The 17370-nt window shown below is 37.8% G+C and overlaps 1 long non-coding RNA gene across 1 annotated transcript; it reads right to left on the reverse strand.

The window, feature by feature from the left end:
- Positions 1 to 8224: 8224 nt before the first annotated feature.
- On the reverse strand, positions 8225 to 14925 carry LOC125690539 (uncharacterized). Its single transcript, XR_007375704.1, has 3 exons — positions 14868 to 14925; positions 11162 to 11258; positions 8225 to 8413 (listed from the first exon to the last, which is right to left on the reverse strand). It is a non-coding gene; the product is annotated as an uncharacterized LOC125690539 (long non-coding RNA).
- Positions 14926 to 17370: the final 2445 nt, after the last annotated feature.

Here is a 17370-nt window from a genome sequence, read left to right on the forward strand (position 1 = left end):
CATGATCAGACTAAATGATACATGACTAAATGATCAGAAGAATCCTTAGCTGATGATGGGAAAAGATAATTTTTGATACTTTTACTGGAAATGACATTGGCATGTGACTTTAAGCCAAGACTTTCTCTCTTTCTTTACAACATAAGGGGTTGGGGTAAGAGTTATTTGCACTGTAGTGCAAGTGATGGTAAACAGAGTTGCTGTACAGAAAAAAAAAACAAAAAAAACAACACAACACAACAAACTACAATTCCCACTTCTTAATTTCCTGTCTTTTAGCAAATGTAATACAAAGGGTAAAGTCGTAAGCTGTCTTCTTCCTTTTTCTAAGCAGTCAGAGGAATCTGACAGGAGCTGTAAGTTAGCTGAAGACCAGTTGTATGCTCAAGGAAGCTAATTTGGCTTCTTTGTGGAACAATTATATAGATTAGAGCTGTGTGGCCTTAGGCTATGGTGAGGAGCAGGGATAATAAGGTGGATCAGAGCAACACCAGGTGAAGGGAGCTGAATCCCAAGAGACTGTAACAGCCTGTAGGATGGAAAGTGGAAATTATGCATATATAATTAAATGTAAAGGAATGTCAGATAAGTCAAAAGTACCTGAGCCTGATCTATTTGGTGGGGCTATTCTGCCCCTAGTACAAGCTGTGACACCTTCAGAACTATTCGACTTCACAGTCTGTCTGTCCCCCATGGATCCTTTACAAGGAAACATTGACTGTGGCCATTTTCTCTTGCTATGCCAAATGTTGGGTGTCAGTGTGATGGATCCTCTTTCTGACTGAGAAAGCCCACTGGATTAGAGTAAACAGAAAATGGTGAGAGAAAACTTCCATATGCCTTGAGGCTTCTTTCTCTTGCTAGAGTGATTTAAGAAGATTTAACAATAGTGAAGATGAAGCCCACACCCTTTAATTTAGTCTTCCTCATGCATTCTTAATCCTTCTTTTGGGAGTTGAGATTTCATCAGTATGAAACACTGTAGGTGAATTTAACAAAGTGTGGTTTACAGCAGCTGACACACTCCCTCTGAATTTGGGCCCAGATAGGATGTCTGCTTTACACTTAATCTCCACATTATTGACTCAATTCTGGGAAACAATTTGCCACAGGAAGAGCTCTATTTCATGGTGTCAGGTAACATGGCAACATGCTTGGTTAATTAAATGAAACAACCTAAATAAATATTGGAAAAGTTCCATTTTGCCCTAAACAAAATGATTCTAAAATCCAAAATAAACACGTGAAGATAGATAATCTTACGGGATTCTCACTTGGGATGCTTTCCAGTGCCTCCTGAAACTGCAGCTTCTTGTTGCTGACCAGTGCTGGTGAGTATGTTAGAAGCAAGAGCTGGAGAAAAGTTATAAGAAAGTTGTAAGATGCATCAAATAATTGCAGTTCTTGGTTGTAATTAGTTTCTTGTCTACGTAGCTTGAAAGGAAATTTCCATTTACATCTTTGGCTAAATGAATGCTTGATCCCTGTGTAATTAAATTGCTTTATGTGATGGGCTTGCCTTTAATTCAGTACACAAAAATGTTGTATGAAAAAGACACCTTAAATATTATTTTGTATATTATCTTCACATTCTCTTAAATGTGAAGAATCTTGTGAGCAAAATTTTCTCCATGCTTCCCACAAAAATGTTATCTACATGAGCTGTTCTAAAAATCTTACCACTTCATAAATACTTTTAAGTATTTATATTAAGTAGCATAAAAAATCAATTAGATACATTGTTTAGTAAGTAATTTTGTGATATAATTCTGTAAAATAAAATGAAATAATCTCCCTAAAAATTGTAACTAAAAATCACTTAAGAAAAATATTACTCTGCTCAAAAAACAAAATTAATATAGAATTACAGAGAAATAGAAAAATATAATTTAGTTGCATAGAATGCAAAACGTACCCCTTTCTTCCAGACCAAACTTATGTACTTAAATAGGTTTTTTTCAGAGCAAACAATAGAAGAACAATTTAGTTTGGAAAATGACATGCAACTGTGCATTTCTGTGAATGAAGAGTGATTGTAAAACTTAAAGGAAAGACACTTGGTGTAATAATTAAATGATTGTGGTCTGGAAACTGGATTGTTAATGTAAAACAGATTTTTAAATATCTGTCAATTTTAAGTACTTTCTCTCCAAGTATTCAGAGACACTGTGTGCTACTTGAATTTTAATGATCAGATTTTTTTAAATGTTATAAGTCCTGATTAAAGCAAAAAATATGTTTTCTTTATTAGAACAAAACAAACAAAAACCTCAGGGAAAACATCTAGTAACTTCATTGAATATTCACATTCAACATGTCAAGGATAAAATGAATGAGTAAACGAAGAGTAAAGTTTACTGAATTGTGAAGAGCTTTTAATAAATCTGTTAAGCAGCCAGTGCTTGAAATTAAGTTCTCAGAATCCATTTTCACTTAGTCATACCATAGGAGATTTGACTTCTGTATTATGTTGTAAGACACTTACATTTTTACTGATTCTTCTAGGAAAAAATACATGATGAGGACATTCTGTATAAATTAAATGCATTCTGATTTTGAATTTCTTCTGAATGAAGTTGTACAAAAGCCCACATCTAAGTAGTTACCCCCTAGATAATTGTGTTCCTCAGTAAGTTACGCACAGTAGAAATACTTTTCCTGCTGGGCCATCTGGCAATATAGAGCGCTAAATGACATTTCACTATCTGTAATTGAGTAAGATGATTATCAGGAAATAAAATAAATTTGTCACAAATTGGTATATATCTCCCTTTACTGACTACTGATTTGCAGGTATACTAGTGAAAGCAGTCTGGGTGACATCCAGTAACTTCTGTAGCTCACTGAATGTTGGATCAGTATTCTTGTCATAATCCCTGAAAAAATCTCTTGCTGTGATGCTGAGATCTCAATAGTAGACCTAATTCATGCATCCCAACCATATTCATGTATACTGGAGAGAGCTGGCCTTTGGCCCTTTCATCATTAATCTCCCTACAGGACATTGCATCTAATTTATTTCATGTATAACTAAGGAAATGGCAATCTATAACTTCTTTCCCCTTGTCTAAAATACTGAAATACAATTTTTTTTTTTCTTCACTATTTGGGTTATCCAAAGATTCTGAGTGGGAATATGGGAATGAGAAAGACCTTCTATGCTTTGCTCATATAGGCTTATTTACCTTTACTGAACCCTCTGCACCAATCACTTCTGAACTGAATTCCTTATTAGAAAATCTTTAAATAGACCTCCATGGTCAACCAGTCCAACCATCCACCTACAATCAGTATTTCCCCTTAAACCATGTCCCTTAGTACAACATCTATGTTTCTTTGTTGGCCATGAGCCAGCAGCGTGCCCTCGTGGCCAAAAAGGCCAACGGCATTCTGGGGTGCATTAAAAAGAGTGTGCCCAGCAGGTCGAGGGAGGTGATCCTCCCCCTCCTACTCTGCCCTGGTGAGGCCTCATCTGGAGTACTGCGTCCAGTTCTGGGCTCCCCAGTACAAAAAAGACAGGGATCTCTTGGAAAGAGTCCAGCGGAGGGCCACGAAGATGGTGAAGGGCCTGGAGCATCTCCCCTATGAGGAAAGGCTGAGTGAACTGGGTCTGTCCAGCCTTGAGAAAAGAAGACTGAGAGGGAATCTAATCCAGGTCTATAAGTATCTGAGGTGTGGGGGCCATACTGGTGAGGCCAGTCTCTTTTCAGTGGTACATGGAGACAGGACAAGGGGAAACGGACACAAGTTGCAGCATAGGAAGTTCCGCACGAATGCATGCAAGAACTTCTTTATGGTGAGGTGACGGAGCACTGGAACAGGCTGCCCAGGGAGGTGGTGGAGTCTCCTTCTCTGGAGATATTCAAGTCTCGCCTGGATGCCTACCTGTGTGACCTGGTGTAGGGAACCTGCTTTGGCAGGGGGGTTGGTCTCGATGATCTCTGGAGGTCCCTTCCAACCCCTACAATTCGGTGATTCTGTGATTCTTGAAAACCTCAAGGGATGGTGACTCAACCACACCCTTCAAACTGAGCTTCCTGACAGTACCCCATATAACAGCCAAAGTTTACTGGAGGGACTTTACTATTGTTCCTTAGGTCTAGACTGCTTTTTACTCATAGGTCAGAAATTCATAGCATGTTCTGTATTTCTTGATGCTTAGATGCACATTTTGAAGGCCCAGAGAATCTGAACTTGAGGGCATTTGAGTGCCTCATGTATTGTTCTTGCCCAGTATGTCTTAGATGAAATTGAGGTCCATTTAAGTCACTAAATACATGTGCAAAATTAGAAAGCACGTAAAAAATTCTGCTTATACTAAGAGTAAAAATATGCTTAGGTTAAACACTTTCTCCTTCGGCTGGAGCTACTTGTGTAACATTTTGCACTGAATCAGTAGGATTCTATGCATACATTCTCAGTTCCTTAAAACCTACAAAAGTAGTTTAAAGAAAATTTGTCAGATAATAGTGGTTTTAGATCTTAGTATATTTCTATTTCTGTAACACAACTTTATGATGAGACAAATTTATCTCTGTATAATATCAACCTACTCTTAAACGATAAATGCTGTTAAGTTAAAAAAAAAAGTCTTAATAATCATTTTCATGTTTGACCTTCTAAAGTACTTAATCATATTTAATGTATAGACATATTTGTTCTTAATGATCCCAAATTGCATTCTACAGTCCAATGCTAGAAGGCAGCTATGTTTGTCTTAATAAATTCTGATGATCTTTTGTCTATTTTTATGCTAGTAAGTAAGGAAAATGAGAATATTTACCTTTCCACTAGAGTGTGCAGAATAACCAAGCAAGCTTTTAACTTGTTGAAAGAAAAAGCTTCTCATAAATACAGAAAATGACAGAACATACTGCTAGAGGGAAGAGATTGCAAAAAAACAAAAAACAAACAAAAAAAAAAACACCCTCATATCCCTATGTTTTTGTGCTGAAGAAACTACGGGTTTTTGTATTAGAGCTTTCTTATCTTTTTTCCCTAGGGAGTGTAGTGTAGACCACAAGAAATGGAAAAAAAGAAAAAAAGAAAAAAAGTCTATTAAGCTGTCTCCAGCAGCAACTAGATAATTCTGAAGAAGATAAAAATCCCCATATTCACTAGGGAAGGGGAAGAGAGGTAATACTTTTCTACCTTCAGGCAAAGTGCAAAAACAATGAGGAAGGAGTCGTTCTTAAGCTATTTCTGATGCAATGAAGTGACGCAGTACTATAAAAAGCTGAGCTGGGGAAGTTGTCTCACCAGGCTTGTGAGTTGGTGCAATTCTGGCTAAATTTCACACAGGAGTGAGCACACTGGTGAAGACCCACATGTTCAAGAACAAATGTCAGGGACTCCTTGTACATCTGAACACAACTCCGTGCCTAATTTCCTCTGTGATAGATGAGGATATTTCTGAGTGAAAGTAGGAAGAACTCTACTCCCTTCTGTTACATGCCAGTCTTTTGTCCACTTGAAGGCCAAGCAAGGTATTGTGAAATACTTCAGCTCTTCTGCATGGGAAGGATGTTTTAAAGCTACAGAGAATGGCAAAGCTACACAGCAACTGCATATCATCAGTTAGCATTTAATTATGAGCTGAACAATACAGCTTATAGACCTAGAGGTTCTGAATTTGAATATATGTAAAGAGGTGACAGTTAGACAGAAGCCATATTTTGAAGGTGCTACTTGCAGTTACTTCTTGGTGAAAGTTGTTGAGGAGAAACGAAGGAAGAAGAACCTTGCCTAGAAAGGCGGAGGTTAGATCAAGCAGAGCATTGCCTCATAGTATGTTTTTCCAGAGACCTCTGACTTGTTTCTTCCTTTTTGAGAGCAAAGTAGTTGTGGTCAAGAAATTTCATTAAGGTTATATTTGATTCATTACTTACTTGGCAAATTGTTTTTAAATATGCCAGAAGCCAGAGTTCTTAAATCTGAATGGTAATCAAACGAAAATGTCTGAGCCACTGCAAGACCTGAGAATCATGAGGCCCATGTCTGAGCACTCTAAAGTCCTGTGTCTTGTGGAAAAATTAAAAACTACTGGCCTGTATAGACCTTGTACTAGAAACAGTCTAAGTCCATTAGAGCATTGGACTAAGCAATTGGCATCCCTACTGAAGAATGGGGGAGGATCTCTACCGGAAAATTGTGGTAGGCTATTACACTTTCTTTTTTTTTTTTCACTGAGAGAAAAGGCATTCTTTTTCTTTGTTGAAGAAGTGCTCTTAGTACAACTACTCCTCCAAACATCACAAGAAAGGAAATGTATCCCTGTGCTGTGCTACACCCAATCTCAATAACTTCCCATGTTCCTAGAATGTAGTAGAAGGCTCAGGAAGTACAAAAAGAAGACAACTTTGTCTCTGGAAACGTGTCCTTTGCTGCTACATCTGTACATATGATATGGAAGGAATCATTCCTCTTTCTGGAGGTTTAGTAGAAAGATATAACTTAGTTTTTATTTCCTTCTACAGCAGATCTACCCTCCAGTTCCCTTTACTTTGACAAAAGCATGCTTAATAGGCCTCTGCTCAGAGCCTTTCAGCCTCAGCTGCAAAGAGCAGAACACCATCGCTCAAAAGCAACATACAGCCTGCCAAGGACCTTGACATCTTTGTCTCTCTGCCACAGTAAGAGGTGCTTGTTCGGAACCAAGACAAAGATTCCAACTCAGGTCCTGCTCTCTGTACTGATTCTTCCTGACTCTTCAATTGCTAATCATCCCACACCAATGATCCCCCCAACATGCTGTAACAGCCATTGGCCGACACAAGTTTGTCATTTGTAAATGCTGAATTTCTCATGTAAATATGAATAAGCTGGCTTCGTGCTCACGGGCTCTTGTCCTGATGGGGGACTTCAACCACCTGGATATCTCTTGGAAAGACCACACAGCAAGTTGCAAGCAACTCTTGCACAGCAAGAAGTCTAGGAGGCTCCTGGAATGTGTTGATGATAAAATTCTGGTCCAGGTTGGACAGACCAACCAGAGGTGAAGCGTTGCTGGACCTGCTGTTCACCAATGCAGAGGAAATCATTAGTGGTGTTAAGGTTGGAGGCAGCCTGAGTTGCAGTGACCGTGCCCTGGTTGAGTTTGTGATCTCAAGGGATGTATGCCTGGCAAAGAGCGGCATCAGGACCCTGAACTTTGGAAGAGCAAACTCTAAGATGTTCAACGGACTGTTAGCCAAGACCCCCTGGGATGCCATCAACAAAGATGTTGAGGAGAGCTGGCTACTCTTCAAGGATGCCTTCCTGAGAGCACAAGAACTCTCTGTCCCTCTGAATAAGAAAGCGGGCAGAGGAGGTAGGAAGCTGGCATGGCTTGGTAAGGACCTGCTGGGCATGCTGAGGGCAAAGAAAGGTGCATACCTTGCTCTGGAAACAAGGCCGTGTCACCTGGGAAGAATACAGGGATGCCGTCCGGACTTGCAGACATGGGATCAGGAAAGCCAAGGCGGAGGCAGAAATGAACTTGGCGAGGGACGTGAAAAACAATAGGAAGACTTTCTACAGGTACATTGGCCAGAAAAGACAGGTGAAAGTGAGTGTACCTTCTTTGGTAAATGTAAAAGGAGAACATGCTTCAATGGACAAAGAGGAGGCTGAAGTCGTGAATGAGTTCTTTGCCTTGGTCTTCAGCAGCGGCCAGGATTCCAGTACTTCTCACGTCCCTGAGCCCTGCATCCCTATACCTCTAGGTGGGGACCAGGTGCTAAGTCTCCCCCCACTATGAGGACAGAGCAAGTCCAAGACCAGAGGAGGGTCACGAAGATGATCAGGGGACCAGAGCACCTCCCCTATGAGGACAGGCTGAGGGAGCTGGGCTCGTTCAGCCCAGAGAAAAGGCTGCAGGGTGACCTCATTGCAGCCTTTTAGTACCTAAAGGGAGCCTACAAACAGGAGGGAAATCAACTCTTTGAATGGGTTGATAACTGAAGGACAAGGGGAAATGGTTTTAAGTTGAGGGAGGGAAGATTTAGGTTGGATGTCAGGGGGAAAATCGTTACAGAGAGAGTGGTGGAGTGCTGGAACAGACTGCCCAGAGAAGTTGTAGATGCCCCATCCCCAGAGGTGTTCAACACCAGATTGAATGGGGCCCTGGGCAGCCTACTCTAGTATTAAATGGGGAGGTTGCATGTGGCAGGGGGGTTGGAGATCCTCAATGATCCTTGAGGTCCCTTCCAACCCTAGCCATTCTGTGTTTCTGCAATTAAGACATTAAAGTGATGGTATATGATTCACTAAACGATTTTTCTATGAAATATTCTATAATAGATGCATTATTACCATCAGGATGCAGTCCTTCAACATAACTCATTGAATCCGAGTTCCTTTTTTTGATCTTCTGCATAGGGAACAGAAATAAAAGGCATTTTTATCTCCTTGAGAACGTCCCTTACCACATGTCCTGAAAAAGAACAAACATTTGCAATTTGATAGTGATTTTTTTCTCTATCACCTGAAAACTTCTCTTTTTAGAGTTTAAATGAAGTATGTAGATTTATAGAATCATAGGATGGCCTGGGTTGAATAGGACATCAAAGATCATGTAGTTTCAACCCCCCCGCTATGTGCAGGGTCACCAACCACCAGACCAGGCTGCCCAGAGCCACATCCAGCCTGGCCTTGAATGCCTCCAGGAATGGGGCATCTACAACCTCCTTGGGCAACCTGTTGCAGCATGTCCCCAGCCTCTGTGTGAAAAACTTCCTCCTAATATCTAACCTAAACCTCCCCTGTCTCAGTTAGGCTTCTGACACTGCTGTTTTCTCCACAATAAATTACATTCTGGACCGTATTGAAAATCTATGGGCCTTAAAATAATCCTAAATAGGCAGCTGTAATTTCTTTAGAAAAAAAAGACAGTGTTGTTAACGTAAAGTTAACTCTCCATCCTGATAGCATCTTTAAGAGTAGATGAGGATTCATGCAAACTGATTAGAAATGTATCTTGCACTCTTGACAGTAAGAGCAAACACTGCTTAGGTGTTATGAATGAGTAGTTACTTTTCCACAATAGATCAGATGTAAATGTTGTGCTGAAACTATTGACAAGTTATTTGCTTTATATTTTAAAACTTAGTCAAATGCATTGTCCATGTAGTATATTATGTCTCTAGCTAGGGTAGTATTGTTTTTTCAGCACTGCATTTTGATAAGAATTCCAAAAGACAGCAGCAAAAAAGTGCATTGACTTCTGGTTACGCCTGGACAGGCTGTGGTCAGCCAAGTGAAACACTCCTCCGCTGACAACTAGCGGATGCATGTGTCAGAGGTGCAACAGCATCTCAGAGCACTTCCCCAGCGGGCTGCTTGTATTGCCTACAACTGGCTCCACATTGCTTCATCAAGCCCCCTTTGCGGTGACAGACTAAATAGCAAGGCTAGGAAATGACAGCAAGGTTTTTATAAGTATCTCTCTGTTATATAGGTGTAACACTTCTTGGCAGGCTGGATGTCGCTCTTGCGGGCTCCTCTTCCAATTGCACCAGCTTAGTGCTGGCATGTTTGGCTCTGGTGAAGGAAAGGCTAGGTGGACTACCTGCTACAGTGACATGTCTGGCACCTTGAGGATCATTTAGGTATGTAGGTAAAATTTTAGACTGCTGACTTGCAAGAGAAAAGATTGGTGACACAATAAGTTTAAAAAAAAAAAAAAGCCACAGAAAAAAATTGCTGAAAGTAACTTTCAAATGACAAACTAGTGAACACAGAAAACTCTACCTAGAGTAATGTGAGTAGATTTGAATTCTCAAAATATTATATACTAACCATAGTATACAATATTTGTAGTATGTTCATATACTGATTGTATGTACTCATTAAGAGGTTATTAAAAAGCAATAAAATTGCAAAATCCATTAGTGTAAACTACACCAGTTTCAAGCTAAATTGATTTTTTCAGTATTACAAGTAATATTCTAAAGTTTCCATAAGATTTTAATTCTCATTTTGTCTTTTATTTTTTTTTTTTTACATTATTTTGTACGCCAATTTATGTATATGTTAAAAATTTAGATAATCTAAATAAAGTGTTAACAGTAAAATTCATCTAAGAAGTCCATCCAAATGTTCTCAGACAAGACAAACATACAGAATAATTTTTAAAATTAGGAATCTTTGTTGCAGAAGAGTGCTGCTGACTCTGACTTCAAAATTCATTAGAGAATGTGCGATTAGCACCAAGTGATGAAGTTCAGATACAGGCAACTGTGGATTAGGGACAGTAAATAACTAAAACAATTATCTAATTAATATATCAACAAAAAGTATATTTATGTAATTCAATGAGTTACTTAAAAGTGTATTCCTGAATTCCTGAGCAAGTGTTTTTTTTTTTTTTTTTTTAAAAAAAAAGGAAAAAAAGGAGGGCCAATTTTCAGTATTGCTCTATCCTACCTACCACTTTATGCGCTACAGGCCAGTAACAGTGGGTAACAAGGTATTGAGCTGGCTATTTATTTTAATAGACCAGCAGCTATTGTGTCCACCACCTAATATACAAAAAAAGTGATGATCTTGTCTCTGAAAAATTGTGAATGCAGTTTCTTTGTTCAATTTTTTTTTTTTAAGAAGTTCTTTGGATCTGACATCAGCACTATCTCAGGATGTTTTTAAACAGCTGTTGTCTATCCTACACTGTGAGGAAAAGAGGAGAATATTTTCTAGCAGCTATAATATAGGCATTATGTGATGAATAACCATGCATAAAAAGCAATGCTTATGGTACATATATACAATTGAGGTACTCAAATATGCCTCTGGCACAGTTACCCCCAGTGTTTAATACATTCACACTGGAATATACCACCATACTTCATTCCCCATTCACACCAGAAGCATTTTCCACCACAGATAACTACAGCTGTTCTTTCATAGGTGAAGTGAGATATCTTGTAGTTCTCTCTGAATGGCTTTCTCTTTGTAGTGTACCAGAACAGGCAGTAACCATAAAATATATTTTAATTTTCCAGTTGTATAATAACTAAAAATCATTAATTAATATAAGACAAATAGATTCTGCTATCATAGAATTTTTATAAAAATTATACAACAACAAAAAAAAGACAGATATCGCTCATAAACACTATCTTGAGAGAAACTTACAGCTAGCTGCCTATTAAAGCTTACTAAAATTTTGCAAAATAACAGCTACCTGTGATTAGAATAATCTCTCAATGGAGTTGAATGTTTTTTTCCTGTTTTCCTGTTTTCTTTCTTTCTTTTCCCAGGGTGAAGTAAAACACTTTTGCCTGTCATGAAAAAGAGAGATTGCAATCAGTCTGTCACATATAATTTGACAATTTGCAATGCTTGAACAACAGGAGGCCAGAGAACATATTTCAAACATTCCTATTGATAGGAGAGTTTTACAGTAGCGCTCACTTTCTATGCTAAATAAAAATCCTGATTAAAAAACAGTGGTATAATAGATGGCCATGAAGACTTGCTGCACTGGAACCAAAAGAGTTGCCTGATTAGTTTTGGTCTTCAAGTTGATAATTTTTTAACATGCATGGAAAATCAACTTCTATGCTTGAAGGATCAAGCAAGCAAACAGGTGTGCTTCTTGGCAACTGAGAATGACATGATGAAAAAAAAGAGAAATTTCTACACAAATTGCCAGCTATGAATTTAAGTAAAGCAATGGCAGTACGTGTCAGATATTTGAACACTAAAATAAGAACGTAAAAGCTTCATCTTCTTTTGAAATTTCTCAAAGGAACTTTAAGAAGTGCCCTGTTTCCACTTCTTGGAGATAATGGCCATCTTCAAAGTGAAAAATGTCAAATGCTGTTGATACAACATTTATTGGACATATGTGAAGACACATCATAAATATCTTTTCTGTATATCAAACAACATAAAATGGTGCTTCAGTGAAAGATAAGATGAGAAGGAGATAAAGAAGATCAAAACTATTTCTACTCATGTAATGACAAAAATGACATCCCTCAAAAAAAAAAAAAAAAAGCCCCCAAAACCCAGCCTGAGTGCATCACAAAACCTATACCTTAGAAGGGATGAAAAAACAGTAAAACTGTTTGGGTTAGAGTGGATAAAGCAAGGGTACAGTGAGCTTTCTGCTAATTAATTTAAATTGTGGTTTTATTCTGAAAACCGTGGCATAGGATTTCACACTGATTATCTCCCCATAGTTTCCACATAAAGTATGTTCTGCATACCAGTAAACAGTTCATTATTTCTCTTGTCCTACAAAGACTTGGAAGCACAGCTTGCCCTCTGAAAAGCAAGCCAAGTCTTCTGTTTCATGTGAATAATCACCAGTTAGAGGCTGAACCTGCTCTGTCACACATATACACCAGCATTGCCTGCGAGTGGATGATTGGAATAATTCCATTTGCAATGAAAAAGAAGGATGAACGAGATCTCCTTCATTGTCTTCCAAGTTGATGCAGTGCAAATCCCTCCTAACTTGACTTTGTAGAATTTGAGGGAGAGAAAAAACAAAAATAGAATTGATTCTGCAGAAAAGGAAGCAGCTGTGACAGCACTCTGGTGAACACATTTGTAAAGTTTTCCAATTTTATGTAGAATGGCAGGCTACTGGAAACAGGAAGAAACCTTGTATGATCATTTCTCCAAAACCTGTTCAACTGCAATGCAATATTTCAACTTCTTGATATGTGAAAGTGAATTTGAAAAGAGACTCTTCTGCTGGTGTTGTGCTGCATCTTCAGGCATCTTCATCTAGTTCTCTGTGGGCAGCTGGAGAGAAAATACTCTGTTCTTGATGAATAGATTGGATTCTGAAGCAGGCTTTTGTAGTTCGTTGTGCTCTTTGAGTTATCAATTTTTAAGAATTATCTTATTATTCAGTGAACAAAATGGGCCTCCCAATTTGGCACCATCTACCTAATACGCATACTTTTACTCTATTATCTAGGCTCAAAATTAAAATTTTAAATGGTACTGGACCCAGGAAGGAAGAACTCTTCTTACTCTACAAGATAGGTCAACACTGAATGCTAATAACTACGCTGATTAAAATATCAGTTAAACATCAATTGCATTAAGATAAATCGTTTGCCAGTTTTTTTCCTGCTTGTAGAGGGAAATCTTTTCAATTTGACATATATAAGGCATATTAAGATCATACTAAGATATGCTATCATAGTCACAGTACAGTCAGTGTATCTGTTCATTTCTTCTTTGCATAACTATGGCAATTTTACTGTAATAAGTACTGCAACTTTTGGAGAAGACCTATGGTCACATCAACACACAAACTTGGTGTTCATCAGGCAAGTATATTTCCACTGCAGGCTCCCAAAAATAAACTACTCTTCCCAGCTTTTAACAGCTAATGTAAGAATAGAAAGCCACTGTGTTAAAGTAAAGCTCCATATTACCCTGCTCCTACTGGCAGTATCAAAGACTGGAAAATCGTAAGAACAGGTCAAGCTTTAATGATTCTTTTCCAGAATACTTGGATTGTCTCCAGCAGCAGACAGCTCAGAGATTTTCTGAGCCAGGCCTGGCAGTGTCCTGAGGCAAGGAGTTACACGGCTTGGCTGCACACTACTGGATAGCTACCAGCCTCCTGTGTTTGTGTAGAACCTGATATATTCTAGCTTAATTTAACACTGTTTTTCTCCCTCTTACTGAAAGTAGAAATTAGTAATTGATCCATGCTCACCTTCCCTGTACTTGATAGATAGGTATGATATTCTTCCTAGTCATCTCTTGCCAGCCCAAAAGGCCCTAGCCTAATTTACTGCACCTTGCATGGATGCCATTCCAAACCACTGATCATCCTTCCCTACTTATTACCATAATTTTATCTTTCCTGGACATCAGGGAAGATGAAACAGGATGGCACATAATATGTTCAAAATATGTACATATCAAAAACTTGCAGAATAGCATAAAAAATATTACTGCCAGTTGTCCATTCCTTGCCATCAAAAGGTTTCAGAGAAGAATTGGAACAAGTTTCCCAGAGATGGGGGATGCCTCATCCCTGGAGACACTCAGGGTCAACCTAGAAAGGGCTCTGAGCAACCTGATCTAGCTGTCAGTGTCCCCTGTTCACTGCCAGAGAATTGGACTAGATGACCTCAAAAAGTTCCTTTTGACCTAAAAGATTCTATTCTAAGAACCTCTTGGCTCTTCCATCGTTATAGAACTAGTCCCATCAGTGATAATATGAGCCAGTTTTATAATTTAGGCTATTATTTAGGCTATTCTGCTGGAGATACTATTAGTCAAAAAATTAGAGTTTTATCAAAAAGCAGAACTGTGACTTTCAAACTTTGGAGAACTCGAAAAAAATTAAAAATATTGTAGCCCTCAAACTATTTCTGAGAAGGAAATAGGTCTAGAAATCAAAAAGAAAGGTAAAACAGATGACATTTCTAAGTTAAAGGGTTTATCATTTAGCTAGTTTCTCAGGAAGTAGTTTCTGAGGGGCAAGTAGTTGTACCAAGGCTGTGCACACAGTCATAATACATATGTAATAACATTAGTAATCTTAACGTATTTAAAAAGTTCCACCTTGAAACCTCAGAGGTGCCTTTCACAACCAATAACAACATAGGAAGATAGAGCTAGAAATCTATTGATGGTTAATCTTCTATCTTACATTAATTACTGGCCATTTTACACCACAGCCTTCTCTCTCTATTGATAAAGAACAATATACTTTCTCAATTGCTATTTCCCTGTACTAAAGAACAGGCCACATTTTTTTTGTCTCCTGTTATACACTTTACTTTTCATTAATTTGATCTATAGCATTATATAGTCAATGAATATAAAGATGTCATAATTATGAAATAAACAAGAGAGTTTGGCAGAGCAGATTATAATAACAAAAAGAGAAGAGATAAAAAGCTTACCCACATCCTGGGCTCACTGCAAAACTCCAGAGGAGAGATCAGCAGAAAAGATCCTTCCCTACTGGTAGCCAGCTCTTAAATAGGTCTAGGAGAGATGGAGCCAGGCTCCACCCCTTCCAGCAGCACAGGTGGATTGCCTTCACCTGTGCTCCCAGGGCTGACTCATTGCTTGCTTCAGGTGATCAATCAGAGGTTCAGGCTGTGACTCAGCAGTTCAGATACAAGCATTTTTCTATTTGCATTTCAATTTGAATTATTTGAAAGATAGATAAGTAGAACAGTGCTGCTAGTGCTATTTCAGACTGTTAGACTTTTCTGAGATATCCCTTACTCAGAGAGCTTTCCAACAATGGCCTTACTATTGGAGTAATAGCTACTGAAAATATTTCAAAAGATGCAGTCTATAATTAGAGACTTTATAATATTATGTCCCAGCTTCACAATACTGTACTTTCTCAACTTGTGATGAACTAATTCTCTAAGATCATTCACCCTTTGTTTAGTTTCATTCAGTTTGAAGTAAGGTTAGTGCAAACACTCTATGAAGCCTTGAATAAAGCTTTTATGGATAAAGAATGTTGGTTATATCTGATAACTCTTAGATAAACTTCAGTTGACTAACATTAAGTAATTCAATTCTTCATGTGATTCTCTTTCTGAGAAATTAGAATGATTTGATCTCCTTGTCGTATAAACATGGTTATCTAAAAATCCATTGTACTGGTTTAATAAAATGCAAAATGTGTAATTCTGTGTTGTATTTTAGTTTCAATTTATCTTGACATTTTTAATAATTCTTATAGTGTTTTAAAGCTATGCACACGTCAGTGGGATACAAACATGGCATGTAGTTGCTCAGATCATTTTTTAGTTTAATATCCCACAAAAACTGACAGTTTTCCAGTTATGCCATCCCTGATTTAACAGTTTTATTTAAAAGCTCTGCAGCTAGACCTGCAGTTTTATTTGTGAATTCACATACTTCAAGGAGATTATCTAGTTCACTCAACTTGAGTACATTAATATGTTTGACTTTTGGCTTCCAATTTAGTTACTGTGATTTTCTTTTCCATGTTCTCTTAATTATCATGCCTCTTTTCTATTTTCATTATAATCATTTCTAATGAAAATTGATAAAATACTTTTAGGAACATGACTGGTCACCAACACTTGGCCCACTGAAATCATAGCTCATAATCTCTGGCAAAAGTCTGACAAGATTATAGGACATCTGAGTCAAGTACTGCTGTAAGCCACACTGCCCTCAGAACTCTACCCGGTATCTGATCATTTAAGATAAATTGTAATATAGTACAGAAGATAAACCTGTAATATATCATGAAAAAAAAACAGTAGGAGAAAGCAAAACAATTTATAAGGTCGAAATAGCCTACAGAGGAAAAGAAAATCTTTTTTTTTAATACCAATGAACTGCAGGAAATTTTTAATTTCAATAAGAAATGGTCTTGCTTCTCTCAATATGGCTAAACTATGGTGAATTTCTGACTCTGTCTCAACAAAAAAAATAACTGCATATTGCATCTTCCATTTGTTCTTTCACATGTAAAGCAAGAGGATCAATCATTTTCATCTCTCCGGCAGACCAAGAAAAACTCTGAAGTCTCAGGTTAATAAAAATATACTAAGAATATGCAGTAAACATAATCAATAGAAATAAACCATCTACTTTTCTTTTTAGGAGATTTTAAATGTCCTAGTCACAACTTACAACAAAGGACCGTGTGTTTTTGTCTTTTTTTTTTTTAATCTGTGTACAGAATGATTCCATCTAATTAAGAAAAGCCTAGAAATGGTCCTTAAGTGCATTCCACCTGAAAAATCATGATATTTTTACACTGACCAATATTACCTCAGTAAGCCTTTTATCTGATGAAAGATTTGGAATTTTGAGTATGTGACAGAGTCTTCTGCAGAAACAAAATAAACCTGTATTACATTCATTTTCCTTGAAATTCTTAAAAATGTAAACTGGATGAATTTGGAGGAAGAAAACTAGCCCTAAGACACTACCATAAGAATATCAGATCTGCCCAATAATGCTTGTATGGCCACTTCATATGGCCAACTTTGATCTCATATTTTTTTTAGTTTGAAACAGTTCCTAATTAAGGGATAATTTAAGACAATTCTTATTTAGATATGCCATCATGCCATCTCTCTTTCTTTTTGTTTTCCTTTTTTTTTTTTTTCTTTTTTGTTTTGGTCATGTACCCATATGGTTTGCTATATTTCTATGACTATAATTTCAATACCTTCAAAACATTTTACGGGTGCTGTTAGTGATGTTTGCTTAGCTTGGAAGGCAAATGGTATCCTGGGCCTACAAACAGGAGGGGAATCAACTCTTTGAAAGGGTTGATAACTGAAGGACAAGGGGAAGTGGTTTTAAGTTGAGGGAGGGGAGATTTAGGGGGAAAATCTTTAGAGAGAGAGTGGAGTGGTGAGGTGCTGGAACAGGCTGCCCAGAGAGGCTGTGGATGTC

Source organism: Lagopus muta, chromosome 3 (assembly GCF_023343835.1).
Source record: "Lagopus muta isolate bLagMut1 chromosome 3, bLagMut1 primary, whole genome shotgun sequence".
In the NCBI taxonomy this organism is placed as follows: domain Eukaryota; kingdom Metazoa; phylum Chordata; class Aves; order Galliformes; family Phasianidae; genus Lagopus; species Lagopus muta.